General features: G+C 38.7%; 1 protein-coding gene and 1 pseudogene across 4 annotated transcripts in view; both read left to right on the forward strand.

Moving 5' to 3' along the window:
* XPR1 (xenotropic and polytropic retrovirus receptor 1) overlaps positions 1 to 15,759 on the forward strand; it is a 317,382-nt gene that overhangs the window by 63,002 nt on the left and 238,621 nt on the right. The gene's annotated exons all lie outside the window — the stretch shown is intronic.
* Positions 56 to 1,904, forward strand: LOC105518243 (annotated as a pseudogene). Its single transcript, XR_001002796.1, has one exon. The product of XR_001002796.1 is annotated as an NADPH:adrenodoxin oxidoreductase, mitochondrial pseudogene (transcript).

Below are 15,759 nucleotides of genomic sequence, written 5' to 3' on the forward strand. Positions count from 1 at the left end.
TCTTTCTCCAGTGTATGTTCTGGAGCCTTTTTTGAAAGTCAGTTTTCTAGATCCGCTTGCAGATTGCTGTACCCAGCCATGGCTTCGCGCTGCTGGCGCTGGTGGGGCTGGTCGGCGTGGCCTCGGACCCGGCCGCCTCCCGCCGGGAGCACCCCGAGCTTCCGCCACCATTTATCCACACAGGAGAAGACTCTTCAGATCTGTGTGGTGGGCAGCGGCCCTGCTGGCTTCTACACAGCCCAACACCTGCTAAAGCACCCCCAGGCCCACGTGGACATCTACGAGAAGCAGCCCGTGCCCTTTGGCCTGGTGCGCTTTGGCGTGGCGCCTGATCACCCCGAGGTGAAGAATGTCATCAATACATTTACCCAGACGGCCCACTCTGGCCGCTGTGCCTCCTGGGGCAACGTGGGAGGTGGGCAGGGACGTGACGGTGCCGGAGCTGCGGGAGGCCTACCATGCTGTGGTGCTGAGCTACGGGGCAGAGGACCATCGGGCCCTGGAGATTCCTGGTGAGGAGCTGCCAGGTGTGTGCTCTGCCTGGGCCTTCGTGGGCTGGTACAACGGGCTTCCTGAGAACCGGGAGCTGGAGCCAGACTTGAGCTGTGACACAGCCGTGATTCTGGGGCAGGGGAACGTGGCTCTGGATGTGGCCCACATCCTCCTGACCCCACCTGAGCACCTGGAGAGAATGGACATCACGAAGGCAGCCTTGGGTGTACTGAGGCAGAGTCGAGTGAAGACAGTGTGGCTAGTGGGCCGGCGTGGACCCCTGCAAGTGGCCTTCACCATTAAGGAGCTTCCGGAGATGATTCAGTTACCGGGAGCGCGGCCCATTTTGGATCCTGCGGATTTCTTGGGCCTCCAGGACAAGATCAAGGAGGTCCCCCGCCCAAGGAAGCGGCTGACAGAACTGCTGCTTCGAACAGCCACGGAGAAGCCAGGGCCGGAGGAGGCTGCCCGCCAGGCATCAGCCTCCCGTGCCTGGGGCCTCCGCTTTTACCGAAGCCCCCAGTAGGTACTGCCCTCACCAGATGGGCGGCGGGCAGCAGGTGTCCGCCTGGCAGTCACTAGACTGGAGGGTGTTGGTGAGGCCACCCGTGCAGTGCCCACGGGAGACATGGAAGACCTCCCTTGTGGGCTGGTGCTCAGCAGCGTTGGGTATAAGAGCCGCCCTGTCGACCCAAGCGTGCCCTTTGACTCCAAGCTTGGAGTCATCCCCAATGTGGAGGGCCGGGTTATGGATGTGCCAGGCCTCTACTGCAGCAGCTGGGTGAAGAGAGGACCTACAGGTGTCATAGCCACAACCATGACTGACAGCTTCCTCACTGGCCAGATGTTGCTGCAGGACCTGAAGGCTGGGCTGCTCCCCTCGGGCCCCAGACCTGGCTACGCAGCCATCCAGGCTCTGCTCAGCAGCCGAGGGGTCCGGCCAGTCTCTTTCTCAGACTGGGAGAAGCTGGATGCCGAGGAGGTGGCCCAGGGCCAGGGCACAGGGAAGCCCAGGGAGAAGCTGGTGGATCCTCAAGAGATGCTGCGCCTGCTGGGACACTGAGCCCAGCCCCAGCCCCAGCCCCAGCCCCAGCCCCTGCCCCTGCCCCTGGCAGGGAAGGGATGAGTGCTGGGAGGGGAAGGGCTCCATCCATCTGAGTGGGACTTTGCAACCTCTGCTGATCCCAGCCGGCTGTGGCTTGGAGGCTTGGCTGCTATTCCAGCGTCTCCTCCCTCCTAGGGAAGGTCGCCCTTGCGCCCAAGAGTTTAGCTTTCAGCAACCGAGGTAACCTTAGGGACAGGTGGAGGTGCGGGCCGACCCAACTCCTTACCCACCTCTCTACTGCTGGACTGTGGAGGGTCACCAGGTTGGGAACATGCTGGAAATAAAACAGCTGCAACCAAGGAAAAAAAAAAAAAAAAGAAAAGAAAGTCAGTTTTCTGTAAATATGTGGGTTTATTTTTGGATTCTTTATCTGTTCCACTGGCCTGTGTATATGTGTTTAGTCCAATATCTTGCTATTTTGGTTACTATAGCTTTGTAGTATACTTTGAAGTCAGGTAGTGTGATGCCTTCAGCTTTGTTCTTTTTGCTTGGGATTGCTTTGGTTATTCGGAGTCTTTTGTGGTTCCATGCAAATTTTGGGATTTTTTTTTTCTATTTCTGTGAAGAATATCATTGCATTTTGATAGGGATTGTATTGAATCTGTAGATTGCTTTGGGTAGTATGATCATGTTAATGCTATTAATTCTTCTGACCCATGAGCATGGGATATCTTTCTGTTTGTGTTGTCTTCACTTTCTTTCATTGGTGTTGTTTAGTTCTTATTGTAGAGGCCTTTTGCCTCCTTGGTTAAATTTATTCCTGGGTGTATGTGTGCGTGTGTGTGTATATATATATACGTATGTATGTATATGGATATATATGCAGCTATTGTAAATGAGATTGCTTTCTTTTCAGTTAGTTCATTATTGGTATATAGAAATGCTACTGATTTTTCATATACGAATTTTGTATCCTACAGCTTTACAGAATTTATCGGTTCTAAGAGGTTTTTTTGGTGAAATCTTTAGGTTTTTCTATGTCTAAGATCATGTCATCTATAAAGCAGGACAACTTGACTTTCTCTTTTCCAATTTAGATTCCTTTTTATTTCTTTCTCTTGCCTGATTGCTCTGGCTAGGAATTTCAGTACTATGTTGAATAAGAATGATGAAAGTGGGCAGTTCTTATAAGAAAGGCTTTCACCTTTTCCCCTTCAGTATGATGTTAGCTTTGTCATATATGGCCTTTCTTATGTTGAGATATGCTCTTTCTATGCCTAGTTTGTTGAGAGTTTTTATCATGAAAGGACATTGAATTTTATCAGATGCTTTTTTTGTGTGTCTGTTGAGATGAGCGTATGGTTTTTGTTTTCTGTTGATGTGATATTTCATATTTATTGATTTGTGTATGTTGAGCCATCCTTGCATCCCTGGGATAAATCCCACTTGATCATGGTGTATTATCTTTTTGATGTATTGATGGATTTTGTTAATATTTTGTTGAGGATTTTTGCTTCTGTGTTTGTCAGAGATATTGGCCTATAGTTTTTTTGTTGTGTCTTTGTCTGATTTTGTTACTGGAGTAATGCTGGCCTTGTAGAATGAGTTAAGAAGAGTTTTCTCCTCTCCAGTTTTTTGGAATAGCTTGAGGAGAACTGTTGTTAGTTCTTTACAAGTTTGGTAGGATTCAGCAGTAAAGCCATCCAATCCTGGAATTTTCTTGGTTGGGAGACTTTTTTTTATTACTGATTCAGTCTTACTACTTGTTATTGGTCTGTTCAGGTTTTCTGTTTCTTCCTGATTCAATCTTGGTAGGTTGTTCAGGAACTTATTCATTTTTCTCCAGGTTTTAAAATTTGTTAGCATTAATTTGTTTGTAATATTAGCATTAATTTGTTCATAATAGTCTCTAATAAGTTTGTATTTCTGTGGGATCAGTTGTAATGTCTCCTTTTTTCTTTCTAATTTTATGTGGGTATTCTTTTTTTCTTGGTTAGTCTTACTAGTGGTTTATCCATTTTACTTTTTCAAAAACTTATTTTGCTGATCCTTTGTATATTTTTTTAGTCTCTATTTTTTGTTTATTTCTGCTCTGATCTTTATTATTGCTTTTTTTTTTTTTTTGAGACGGAGTCTCGCTCTGTCACCCTGGCTGGAGTGCAGTGGTGCGGTCTCGGCTCATTGCAACCTCCGCCTCCTGGGTTCATGCCATTCTCCTGCCTCAGCCTCCTGAGTAGCTGGGACTACAGGTGCCAGCCACAACGCCCAGCTAATTTTTTGTATTTTTAGTAGAGACAGGGTTTTAATTTTTTATGTTTTTAGTAAAAATGGGGTTTCACTGTATTAGCCAGGATGATCTCGATCTCATGACCTTGTGATCTGCCCACCTCGGCCTCCCAAAGCGCTGGAATTACAGGCGTGAGCCACTGCACCTGGCCTATTATTGCTTTTCTTCTACTGATTTGGGTTTGACTTGTTTTTCTAGTTCATTGAGGTGTATCATGAAATAATTTGAAATCCCCCTACTTGTTTGATGTAGGTGTTTATTGCTATAAACTTTCCTTTTAGCACTGTTTTAACAGTGTCCTGTAGGTTTGGGTATGTTGTGGTTCTTTTTTCTTTTTTTTTTTTTTTTTTGAGACGGAGTCTCGCTCTGTCGCCCTGGCTGGAGTGCAGTGGCGCGATCTCGGCTCACTGCAAACTCTGCCTCCTGGGTTTACGCCATTCTCCTGTCTCAGCCTCCCCAGTAGCTGGGACTACAGGCGCCCGCCATCTCGCCCGGCTATTTTTTTGTATTTTTTAGTAGAGACAGGGTTTCACCGTGTAGACCAGGATGGTCTCGATCTCCTGACCTCGTGATCCACCCGTCTCGGCCTCCCAAAGTGCTGGGATTATAGGCTTGAGCCACCGCGCCCGGCCTGTGGTTCTTTTTTCATTTGTTTTAAGACATTTAAAATTTTTCTTTTTAATTTCTGTATTGACCCATTGGTCATTGAGTAGCATGTTGCTAATTTTAATGTATTTGCATAGATTCCAAAGTTCTTCTTGTTATTGATTTATAGTTTTATTCCACTGTGGTCTGAGAAGTTACTTGACATGATTTTGACTTTTAAAAAATTTTTGAGATTTGTTTTGTGGCCTGACATATGGTCTGTCTTAGAGAATGTTCCATGTGCTGATGAGAAGAATGTTTATTCTGCACCTGTTGGGTGAAATGTTCTATAAGTGTCTGTTGGGTCTATCTAGTTTAAGTGCAGTTAAGATGTTTATTTGTTTATTTTCTGTCTAGATGATTGGTCCAATGGTGAGAGTGGCGTGTTGAAGTTCCCAACTATTAGTGTATTGGAATCTCTTTCTTTAGATCTAGCATTTGCCTTAAATATCTGGGTGCTCTGGTGTTGGTACATATATATTTAGAATTGTTGTGTCTTCTTGCTGAATTTTTTTTTTAATCATTATTTAATGACCTTCTTTGTCTCATTTTACAGTTTTGGACTTAAAGTTTGTTTTAGCTGATACTGACTTGCTCACTTTTGGTTTCCATTTGCACGAGATATCTGTTTCCTTCCCTTTGAGTCTATATGTGTCTTTACAGGTGAAATGGGTTTCTAGTAGGCAGCATATAGGTGAATCATGTTTACAAAATCCATTCAGCTAGTATATATCTTTTAAGTGGGGAATTTAATCCATTTACATTCAAGGTTATTATTGATAGTTGAGGACTTATTCCTGTAATTTTGTTCATTGTTTTCTGTTAATTTTATACATCCTTTGCTTTTTTATTCTGTTCTTGTTTATCATGTGGTTTGGTGGTTTCCTGTAATGACAACATTTGTTTCCATTTTCTTTCTCATTTTTGTGTATCTGCTTTACCAGTGAATTTTATGCTTTAGTGTGTTTTCATGATGGTAGATATTATTCTTTAGCTTTCAGATGTAGAATTCCCTTAAGTATTTCTTTTAGGACTGGTTTAGTGGTGATGAATGAATGCCCTCAGTTTTTGCACATTTGGAAAAAAAATTCTCCTTCATTTTTTAAGGATAGCTTTGTTGGGCATAGTATTCTTGGCTGGTGGATTTTTTTTTCCTTCCAGCACTTTGAATGTATCATCTCATTGTCTTCTGACCTGTAAGGTTTGTAGTGAGAAATCTACTGTTAGTCTGATGTTAATTACTGTATATGTGACTTGACAATTTTCTCTTTATGTTTTTTGAATTCTCTCTTTGACTTTTGATAGTTTGACTATAATATGCTTTGGGGAGGACCTTTGTGGATTGAATCTGTTTGGAAATTCTTGAGCTTCTGGATCTGGATAACCAAATCTCTTGTAAGACTTGGAGAGTTTTCAGTTATTTTGTTAAATAGGCTTTTTATATCTTTATCCATCATTTCACCTTCTGGGATTCCTAGAATTAGAATATTTGCCTGCTTTATGGTGTCCCGTATGTCACATAGGCTTTCTTTAGTTTCTTTTATTCTTTCTTTCTTTTTTTTGGACTGACTGGGTTATTGAAAAGTATTTGTCTTCAAGTTCAGAAATCCTTTCTTCTGCTTGATCTAGTCTATTGTTGAAGCTCTCGATTGTGTCTTTCATTTCATTCATTGACTTCTTCAGTTCTGGGATTTGTTTGATTTTTTAAAATGGTGTCTTTTTATTACTTTCTCATTCTGATTATGAATTATTTTCCTGATTTCTTTATATTGTTTATCTATGTTCTCTTGTGTCTCATTGAGTTTCTTTAATACTATTTTGAATTATTTTTCAGGCATTTAATAAATTTCTCTTTTTTGGGATTTTTTTTTTTTTTTTACTGGAGAACTTGTGTTTCTTTCATATTTTCTTGCTTTTTCATGTTTCTTGCATCCTTATGCTGATGTCTGCACCTCTGATGTAACAGTCACTTCTTCCAATTTTGTGTATTGACTTTCTTGGAGAAAGACTTTTTCCTATGGGCATAACTATAGTGTTGGTTGGGTAGGTTGCTTTGGTTTTGATTCTGGGTAGGGCAGTAGTGTAGTTTCTGAATTATTTATGTAGCTTTAATCAGTGTCAGTGGTATCTATGAGTTTCTTATTGGCTTAGACTGTGTTTTTTAGTGAAGGCTGTTTTGAGGCTTTGCTAGGGATGAAAACACTAGACCAACTAGTCCTTGGGCACCAGTGGTGGTGGCACTGGGCAAGGTGGGCAAGGTGGACAAGTTCCCAAGCCACTGGATGGCATATATGGATGCCAGCAGTAGTGATCAGGGTGGATTGATTCCCAGGTCAGTAGTTGGCACACTCAGACTAAAGCAGTGGTGGTGGTGGGCGGAGTGGGCTTGTCTTCAGTTCCTGGACATCATATGTGTATGTCAGCAGTGGGCAGAGTAGACCTATCTGCAGGCCACTGGATAATGCATGTGGGTGCCAGCATCAGTTGGGGTGGATCATTCCCAATTCTTAGGCTCCTGAATGATGTGTGCAGGTGCTGGCCATGGTAAGCAGGGCAGACCTCTTCTCAGGCCCCTGATTATGCACATAATGCACCAATGGAAGGCAGGGCAGATCAATCCTCAGTCATGCTGATGACAGGCGTAGCTACTGGCAGCAGTGGTGGACAAGGGCAGGACTCCCCTCATGCCCCCAGATTTTTTACATGGCCCCTAATTGTTTTATGTGTATTTTGAGATTTATTAGCTTGAATAGGGACCCAAATAAGATTCATCATACAATATATTGTGATTGATTAGTAGGTCTCTTAATTTTTCATTGGTCTATAATGTCACCATTCAGTACAGAAGGCACTAGCCATATGTAGTTATTTACATTGATTAAAACTGAAATGAAATCATCTGGTCCTTAGTTGCCCTACCCATATATCGAGTACTCAGTAGCGATGTGAGGTTAGGGGGCTACCATACTGGACAGTACAGATTATTTCTGTTATTACAGAAAATTCTGTTTGTTAGAGCGAATTTACAGGTTTCTGCTCCATCTCTTTTTTTCTTGAATTTTTTGTTTGTCTTTTTACAGTTTTGTTATTATTGTTGTTATTTTTTGATGGAAGAAACTGGCTTATTCAGGTTTTTTTGTTTTTGTCTCCTAGAGTCTGGATTTTGCTGATTGTACTCCTGTGGTGCATCTTAGCATAGTTTCTGTTCTCTTTATTTACTGTAAATTTGTAGTTAAATCTAGAGGCTTGTTTCCATTCTGACTATATATAATGTGTATATGTATTTTTCTCAAGAACACTTTATAGGTGCTGGAGTGTATTTCTATCAGGAGTGAGATATATATATATATATATATATATATATATATATAATCAGACTATCTGTTTTGTTACTACTGATGATCATTGCCTAACCCTAGATCTTTTAATTCATTAAGGTTTACAAAATGGTGATATCCTAACGCTCCTGTGTTTATTAGCCAGAATTCTTCTATAAAGGGAAACTTCCCTTTGTCAATTATTTGGTTATTCTTACATACAGATTGTATAGGAAAGAGAGCATAAATGCTTAATTATTTCTCTTTGTTTATCTTTTTCAAAATAATGTCGATTTTCTAACGTTTTCCAAAGATGACCAGTGGAATGTTTTAAGTGTCTTATTTAATTTGTATATTTCAATATATTTGGTACAATGCAGTTTTATCCCTATTAATGATTAAATTCCCATCTTTGGCCAATGGGAGCCTATTCAGTTTGTTTTCTCATTCCTTTTGATAGAATCCTAGTATCCTATTATAGCTTCTTTTCTATTTGATATGACAAAATTTTCCAGACTTGTCATATGTATTTCCAGCCTGGGACCTCCAATCAGCCATTTTTCCAGGGACTGTTGGTTTTCTTTTTTTTTTTTTTTTTCCAGTCATAATCATGGAATCTTACTTCCTTTTAGATGCCACATACTGGACACTGCTTTGGAAGTATCATTGCTACTGGGTTATTCACTATTTCAGGCTTTCTGTTTCATGGAATAGAAATGCATGCATATACACACTCTTATAAATATAAATGTATATATATATTTAAGGATACAATTCTTTATTCTTTAAAGCTTAAATTCTTAGTAAGTACACTTTGGATTTGACAAAATGTGTCTACTGTAGCTGAAAAGATAAACTGTGATGATTTTAATCTTTGAGTAATACTCTTAGGCCTGGCAACCACAGGCATAACTTTTTGGGATTAGGGTGTTGGGGTGGGGGATCTACCTGTGTTGATTAAAATTTCGTTTTCTTGTTGAAGGTTGAAAGGTGAAAGATTGTTTATCACCTTGGAAACAGAGTGCCAATTCGTGTTTCCTGATGAGAAATTGACCAGCTATGTGTTTACTATAAGAGGTACAATCAGTGAAATTGGAAAAGGAAATTGAATTTATATTGGTATATTATCACATGCAGTTAATTTTGCAAATACCCTAATGCACATGAATTTTATGTGAGGTTGAGATGTCTATACATACTCTGAAACAAGGTGTTGGAAATGTAGTGTGATTAAGTATATTTAAAATTTCCTCTTGTTCCACAATTGCTGTGCAGTTCCAAAATATGTTCTTATTAGGTTCCTCGCAAAGGAATCTTTTGGCCATTACAACAAGAAAATGAGATAGTTAATTTTAAAGGATACATCAAAATAAGATAACTTACATTGTAAGATTTATTATTTTCACATTCCTGTTTTTTCTATGTGGGATCCTCTAGTATGTTAGTCAAACAATATGTCATTTTTCTATAAGACTATAATTTCCACTTAAGGAAAAATATGATATGGTTCACTCTTGACATGGTAAAAAAAATTAGGTTAATAAATTTACAGCAAAGAAGAATTTTTAACAATATAAAAATAACACAATATATTATGTAGATATCCTCAGAAGCAGCTTATTCACAATGGCCATGAAAGAATCCTCCTAAAAGTAGTAGTAAGAGAATGACTAATGGAGAAAAAGGGAATTGAACTGGATCTTGAAGCACGGTTAACATTTAGATAGCCTTAGAAGAGGGCCTTCTAAGCACAGAGAAGCCATAAGACAAAACCAGAAGAGTGGACATTTATAAGACATTCAGGGAATATTTAGTAGAACACTTGAAATGAAGCATGGAGGGTTATTACTGGAGAGGAGTTAGCTGTGTGGATAAAGCCAGCTTCCCAAAGGGCTTAAATAATTTAAAAAGTTGGACTTTATTTGGTAGACTAGTGTATTCTAACATTTGGAGTTACTAGTTTAATGCAGACTGGATTTAGAGACCTTCATGGATTCCTTGTTCTGGTTCAGAAGTATCCATAAAAATATAGGCTTTGTGCTGTCTTGAACTGATTAAGTCTAAGGAATGCAGGCTTCAGGTATGGTACCATTGAGTTTCCAGCTCTACTTTTTAAAATGATTCTCATGGCTGTGTCATTATTCATGTTGGAGTTTTCCAGGTATCTGCCAGCAACAATTAGAGCCATATGCTCCCTTCTTCAGGAGTATTGGAAAAAATAGATGCATGATTTTTAATTAGCTATATGACCCAGAATATGCATAGAAATATTATCTTTTTCACATGAAAATTCACATAACACAAAATTAACCATTTTAATTGCATTTAGTACATTCACTGTTTTACAATATCTACATCTATCAGGGCACAGAAGCCTTCCCCCCCCCCCAAGACAGAGTCTCGCTCTGTCACCCAGGCTGGAGTGCAGTGGCATGATCTCAGCTTACTGCAACCTCTGCCTTCTGGGTTCAAGCAATTCTCCTGCCTCAGCCTCCTGAGTAGCTGGGATTACAGGCACGAGCCACCATGCCTGGCTATTTTTTATGTTTTTTATTTTTAGTAGAGACAGGGTTTTACCATGTTGGCCAGGCTGGTCTCGAACTCCTGACCTCGTGATCTGCCCGCCTCGGCATCCCAAAGTGTTGGGATTACAGGCGTGAGCCACCATGCCCAGCCCCACAGAAGCATTCTTAAATGGAATTTATTTAAGCTGAAAACAGTATTTCCTATAAAGTAACTTTTTGGCATATTTTTTCTAGCTAATTTTTCAGTCAATATCAGTTGTAGAAATATGTGTTTTAAAAAAGAAATCCTTATTCGTGTTAAAAGTTAAGATTTCTAATTTTGGAGAATCAACAAAAATAACTGCAGAATAGAATTTTTGTCTTGATAGTAGTTGGAAGAATAGTTACACGGTGAGAAAACCAGGATAGATTTTTAAATCAAACTTACATGTGCAGGTTTGTTACATAGGTAAGTTTACATCACGGGGATTTGTTGTATAGATTATTTCATCAACCAGATACCAAGCCTAGTACCCATTAGTTATTTTTCCTGATCCTCTCCCTCCTCCTACCCTCCACCCTCTGATAGGCCCCAGTGTGTGGTGTTCCCCTCTATGTATCCATGTGTTTTCATCATTTAGCTCCCACTTATAAGTGAGAACACGAATATAATGATGTGCAGTAGTTTAATTTTAATAGTGGAATTGTTTTTCAAGTTAGACCTGTCCCTGGTGTCCTTTGGACTTGAGAGATTCTACCTTTTTAAAGTACCTACGTAACACTATCTGAATAGGGCTGTGGAATATAGGCAGACCTAATTCTCCCCTGTTCCTGTTTATAGGTTGTGTGTTGTGAACCTAGAATGATTGTGCTTTCTGATTTTAGTTTTCTTTTTCTTGTTTTTACTGCAGCTCTCCAGAAAACCTACAGAATGTTTATTGGAAACACCTTGGTAGAAGAAAAGTGTTGTTTGTTGTAAACATAAATCCTAATCTTTTGTGCAAAATATGTTATAAATATTTTAACTTTTATTTCTTAGTAAGAGACCTTTCAGGGTCCTGATTATGGTTGTGGAGATCTTTAATATCCATTGGTAATTTTTCTCATGGTTTCTTTTTGTCTTTTTGGAGGTAGTGGTATTGGTGCTGAAGTAGTGATGTGAGGATGATGGCAGTAGTATTTCTAATTAGCATTTCTTATTGAGGTCTTTTAGAACGCCTAGTGAGAAATTTAAATAAAACAGGTCAAATGAATTTAGAAAAGCTGAATGGACTATTTAGGCACAATATTCGGCCAATATAAAAAAATTGGAAAAAATAGATATATGATTTTCAATTAGCTGCGTGATACTGTTTTTAGATTAATAAGTAAAAGGAAGTTTAATTGAACATCTGTTACAAATAGGAGTTTTCAGAATTTTCAGGTGGATGTAATCAATAGCCAGTGGTTTTTGCCTGTTGTTTTTGTGGATGGTAGCATCTGACTCTCATATTATCTGTGATTTACAAGAATGCATCTAAAGAAGTATGTTCAATTTCCTGTTTTTGTTTTGTCTAATAAACACTTTGTAATTCCTTACTATGTGTGTTTGAGGTGATGAAAATTTTGGAGATAATAATGGTGATGGTTGCACAACATTATGAATGTACTTAATGCCATTGAATTGTACTCTTAATATTGGTTAAAATGGTAGAATTAATGTTATATATATTTTACCACAATAAATAAAAGGCAGGAAAAATTTTATCAGTAAATTTACATTTCTGGAAGATTTAGTTCTGAAATTTTTTAGTGGAGATTTTACTGCAAGGTGATTTTTTTTTAACCTATATTCCTGGCATAACTGACTTCTATTTTTAGCCCTAAATATTCAAAAGAACAGGAAAACGTGACTCTGCCTATGACTTTCCTTAAATATTTTTATGGATGTTTTATTTGAAATATGCAACTAAAATTACAAACTCTTTCCTAAAGGTAATGTTTAATTTTGTATGTTGTAAAATTAAATATTGTTTTTTAACAAAAATTTTCCCCAAAATGAAATGTCTAATTTGCATTTTTAAAAGGTAATTTTTAAATCTTTATCTTCAAATAGTTGTAGTCTTATAAACATGTAAAGTTTTTTTGTTTTTGTTTTTGTTTTTTTCCAGAGACAAGTCTCGCTCTGTCTCCTAGGCTGGAGTGCAGTGGTATGATCTTGGCTCACTGCAACCTCCATCTCCCAGGGTCAAGCAATTCCCCTGCCTCAGTCTCCTGAGTAGCTCGTTTTACAGGCACTCACCACCACACCTGGCTGATTTTTGTAGTTTTACTAGAGACGGGGTTTCACCATGTTGGCCAGGCTGGTCTCAAACTCCTGACCTCAGGTGATGCACCTTCCTCGGCCTCCCAAAGTGCTGGGATTACAGGCATGAGCCACTGTGCCTGGCCATAAGCATGTCAAGTTTTAAAGAAAAACAGCTTTTATCTCTCCTGGTTAGTGAGTTTTTTAAACTGCTTTTTTGAAGTATAATTAACATTTAATAAACTGTATATATTTAAAGTGTGCAATTTGGTAAGTTACGACATTTGTATACACTGGCGAAACCATAACCACACTCAAGATAGTGAACATATCCATCATCCCCAAGAGTTTCATCATACCTTTTTGTAATCTCTCCTTCCCATCCCCATCTCACTCTGTCCCTTCTCAGTCAAACACTGATTGGCTTTCTTTCATTGTTTATCAGTTTACATTTTCCAAAGTTTTATGTATATTTATACAGTATGTACTCTCGTTTGTCTGGCTTCTTTCAGTCAACCTAATTATTTTGAGATTCCAAAGTAGCAGTACAATTTTACATTCACTTGGAATGTGTGAATGTTCCATTTTTTTTCTGTCTTCACCAATACTTGGTATTGTCAGTCTATTTAATTTTAGTCATTAGAATAGGAATGTAGTGTTATCTTATTAGGCTTTTAATTTACATTTTCCAAATGACTAGTGATATTGAGACTTTTCCTACTGTTTATTTGCCATTGGTATATCTTTAGGAAAATATTCAAATCTTTTGCCTATTTAAAAAATTGGGTGGTTTTTCTCCTATTCTTGAGTTTTGAGAGTTCTTTTTGTATTTTAGATACAATACCTTTATCAGATGTAGATTTTGCAAAGATTTTTCAAAAGTAGAACTTTTGAATTTTGATGTAGTTCAATTTATCAATTCTTTTATGGATCATGCTTTTGGTCAAATCTTATAATTCTTTGCCTAATTCAAGGTCACAAAGATTTTCTCCTCTGTTTGCATCTAAAAGCTTTGTAGTTTTAGGTTTTACATTTAGGTCTGTGTCCATTTTGAGTTAATTTTTTGTATGTGGTGTGAGGCATGGAACAAAGTTCATTTTTTATATACACATCAGTTGTTCTAACACCATTTGTTGAAAAGACCATCCTGTCTCCACTGTATTGCTTTTGTATGCAGTACAAAAGCATCCCCCCTTATCTGCGGGGGATACATTTCAAGATCCCCAGTGGATGCCTAAAACTGTGGATAGTACCAAATTATATATACAATATTTTTTCTATACATTTATACATACATATGATAAAGTTTAATTTATAAATTAGGCACAATAAGAGACTAACAGTAATAAAATACAACAATTATAACAGTATGTCAGCATCGTTACTCTTGCCCTTTGTGGCCATTAAGTAAAATAAGTGTTACTTGAACACAAGCACTGAAGTACCGTGATAGCCTGATAACCGAGATGGCTACTAAGTGACTAAGGGGTGGTAGTGTTGTTCCCTAGACGAAGGGATGATTGTCATCCCAGGCGATATGGAGCAGGATGGTGTGAGATTTCATAGTGCTATTCAGAATGACATGCAGTTTAAAACTTATGAATTGTTTATTTCTGGAATTTTCTATTTAATATTTTCAGACAGCTGTTGACAATGGTAACTGAAACCGTGGAAAGTGAAACCATGGTTTAAGGGGACTATTTTATTTGTCAAAAAATCAGGCTGGGCACGGTGGCTCACACCTGTAATCCCAGCACTTTGGGAGGCTGAGGCAGTGGATCACCTGAGGTGAGGAGTTCGAGACCATGCTGATCAATATGGTATAACTCCATTTCTACTAAAAATACAAAAATCAGCTGGTGTAGTGGCATGCGCCTGTAGTGCCAGCTACTTGGGAGGCTGAGACAGGAGAATCGCTTGAACCTGGGAGGCGGAGGTTGCAGTGAGCCAAGATCGTGCCACTGCACTCCAGCCTGGGCGACAGAATGAAACTCTGTCTCAAATAAGTAAATAAATAAATAAAAATAAAAAATAAATCAGTTGTTCATGTATGTGTAGGTCTATTTCTTAATTACTGTAGCTTTAATAATAGTCTTGAAATCAGTTAACATTGTTCTTATTCTAGCTTTGTTCTTTTTTTTTTGTTTTTCAAAGTAGTTTTGTCTATTCTAGGTCCTTTGCATTTTCTTATGTATTTTGGAATACTCTATCCGTTTCTATAAAAAAAAAAAAAAGCCTGGTAAGATTTTTATTGGGATTGTATTGAATCTCTAGATAAATTTGGGGAAAACTGACAGCTTAATATTTAATCTTTCAACCTGAGAGTAAGGTATACATTTCCCTTTGGTCTTCTTTAATTTTTCTCAGCAGTGTTTTGTAGTATATGAGTTTTCCACATCTTTAATCAGATTTATTTCTAAGTATTCAGTATTTTTTGATGCTCTTGCAAATGATACTGTCTTTCCATTTCAGTTTCCAATTGTTCATTGCCAGTATGCAGAAGTACTACATATATGAAGATTTTTACATATTGATCTTGTATTGTGCAAGTTTGTTAAACTTACTTTTTAGTTTCAGTAGCTTTTTAAAAATAGATTGATCAGATTTTCTATATAGACCACGTGTCATCTGCCAATAAAGACAGTTTTACTTCTACCTTTCCAAGCTGGGTGCCTTTTTATTTCTTTAACTTGCCTGGTTACACTGGCCTGAATCTCTAACACAGTGTTGGATAGAAGTGGTGTGATTGGGCATCCCTTGTTTGCTGAGAGTTTTTATTTTTATTATACTTTAAGTTCTAGGGTACACGTGCACAACGTGCAGGTTTGTTACATATGTATACATGTGCCGTGTTGGTGTGCTGCACCCATCAACCCGTCATTTACATTAGGTATATCTCCTAGTGCTATCCCTCCCCCCCTCAACAATAGGACCCGGTGTGTGATGTTCCCCTTCCTGTGTCCAAGTGATCTCATTGTTCAATTCCCACCTGTGAGTGAGAACATGCGGTATTTGGTTTTCTGTTCTTGTGATAGTTTGCTGAGATTGATGGTTTCCAACTGCATCCATGTCCCTACAAAGGATGTGAACTCATCCTTTTTTATGGCTGCATAGTATTCCATGGTGTATATGTGCCACATTTTCTTAATCCAGTCTGTCACTGATGGACATCTGGGTTGATTCCA

This window comes from Colobus angolensis, unplaced genomic scaffold, assembly GCF_000951035.1.
Source record: "Colobus angolensis palliatus isolate OR3802 unplaced genomic scaffold, Cang.pa_1.0 Scaffold315, whole genome shotgun sequence".
Classification (NCBI taxonomy): Eukaryota; Metazoa; Chordata; class Mammalia; order Primates; family Cercopithecidae; genus Colobus; species Colobus angolensis.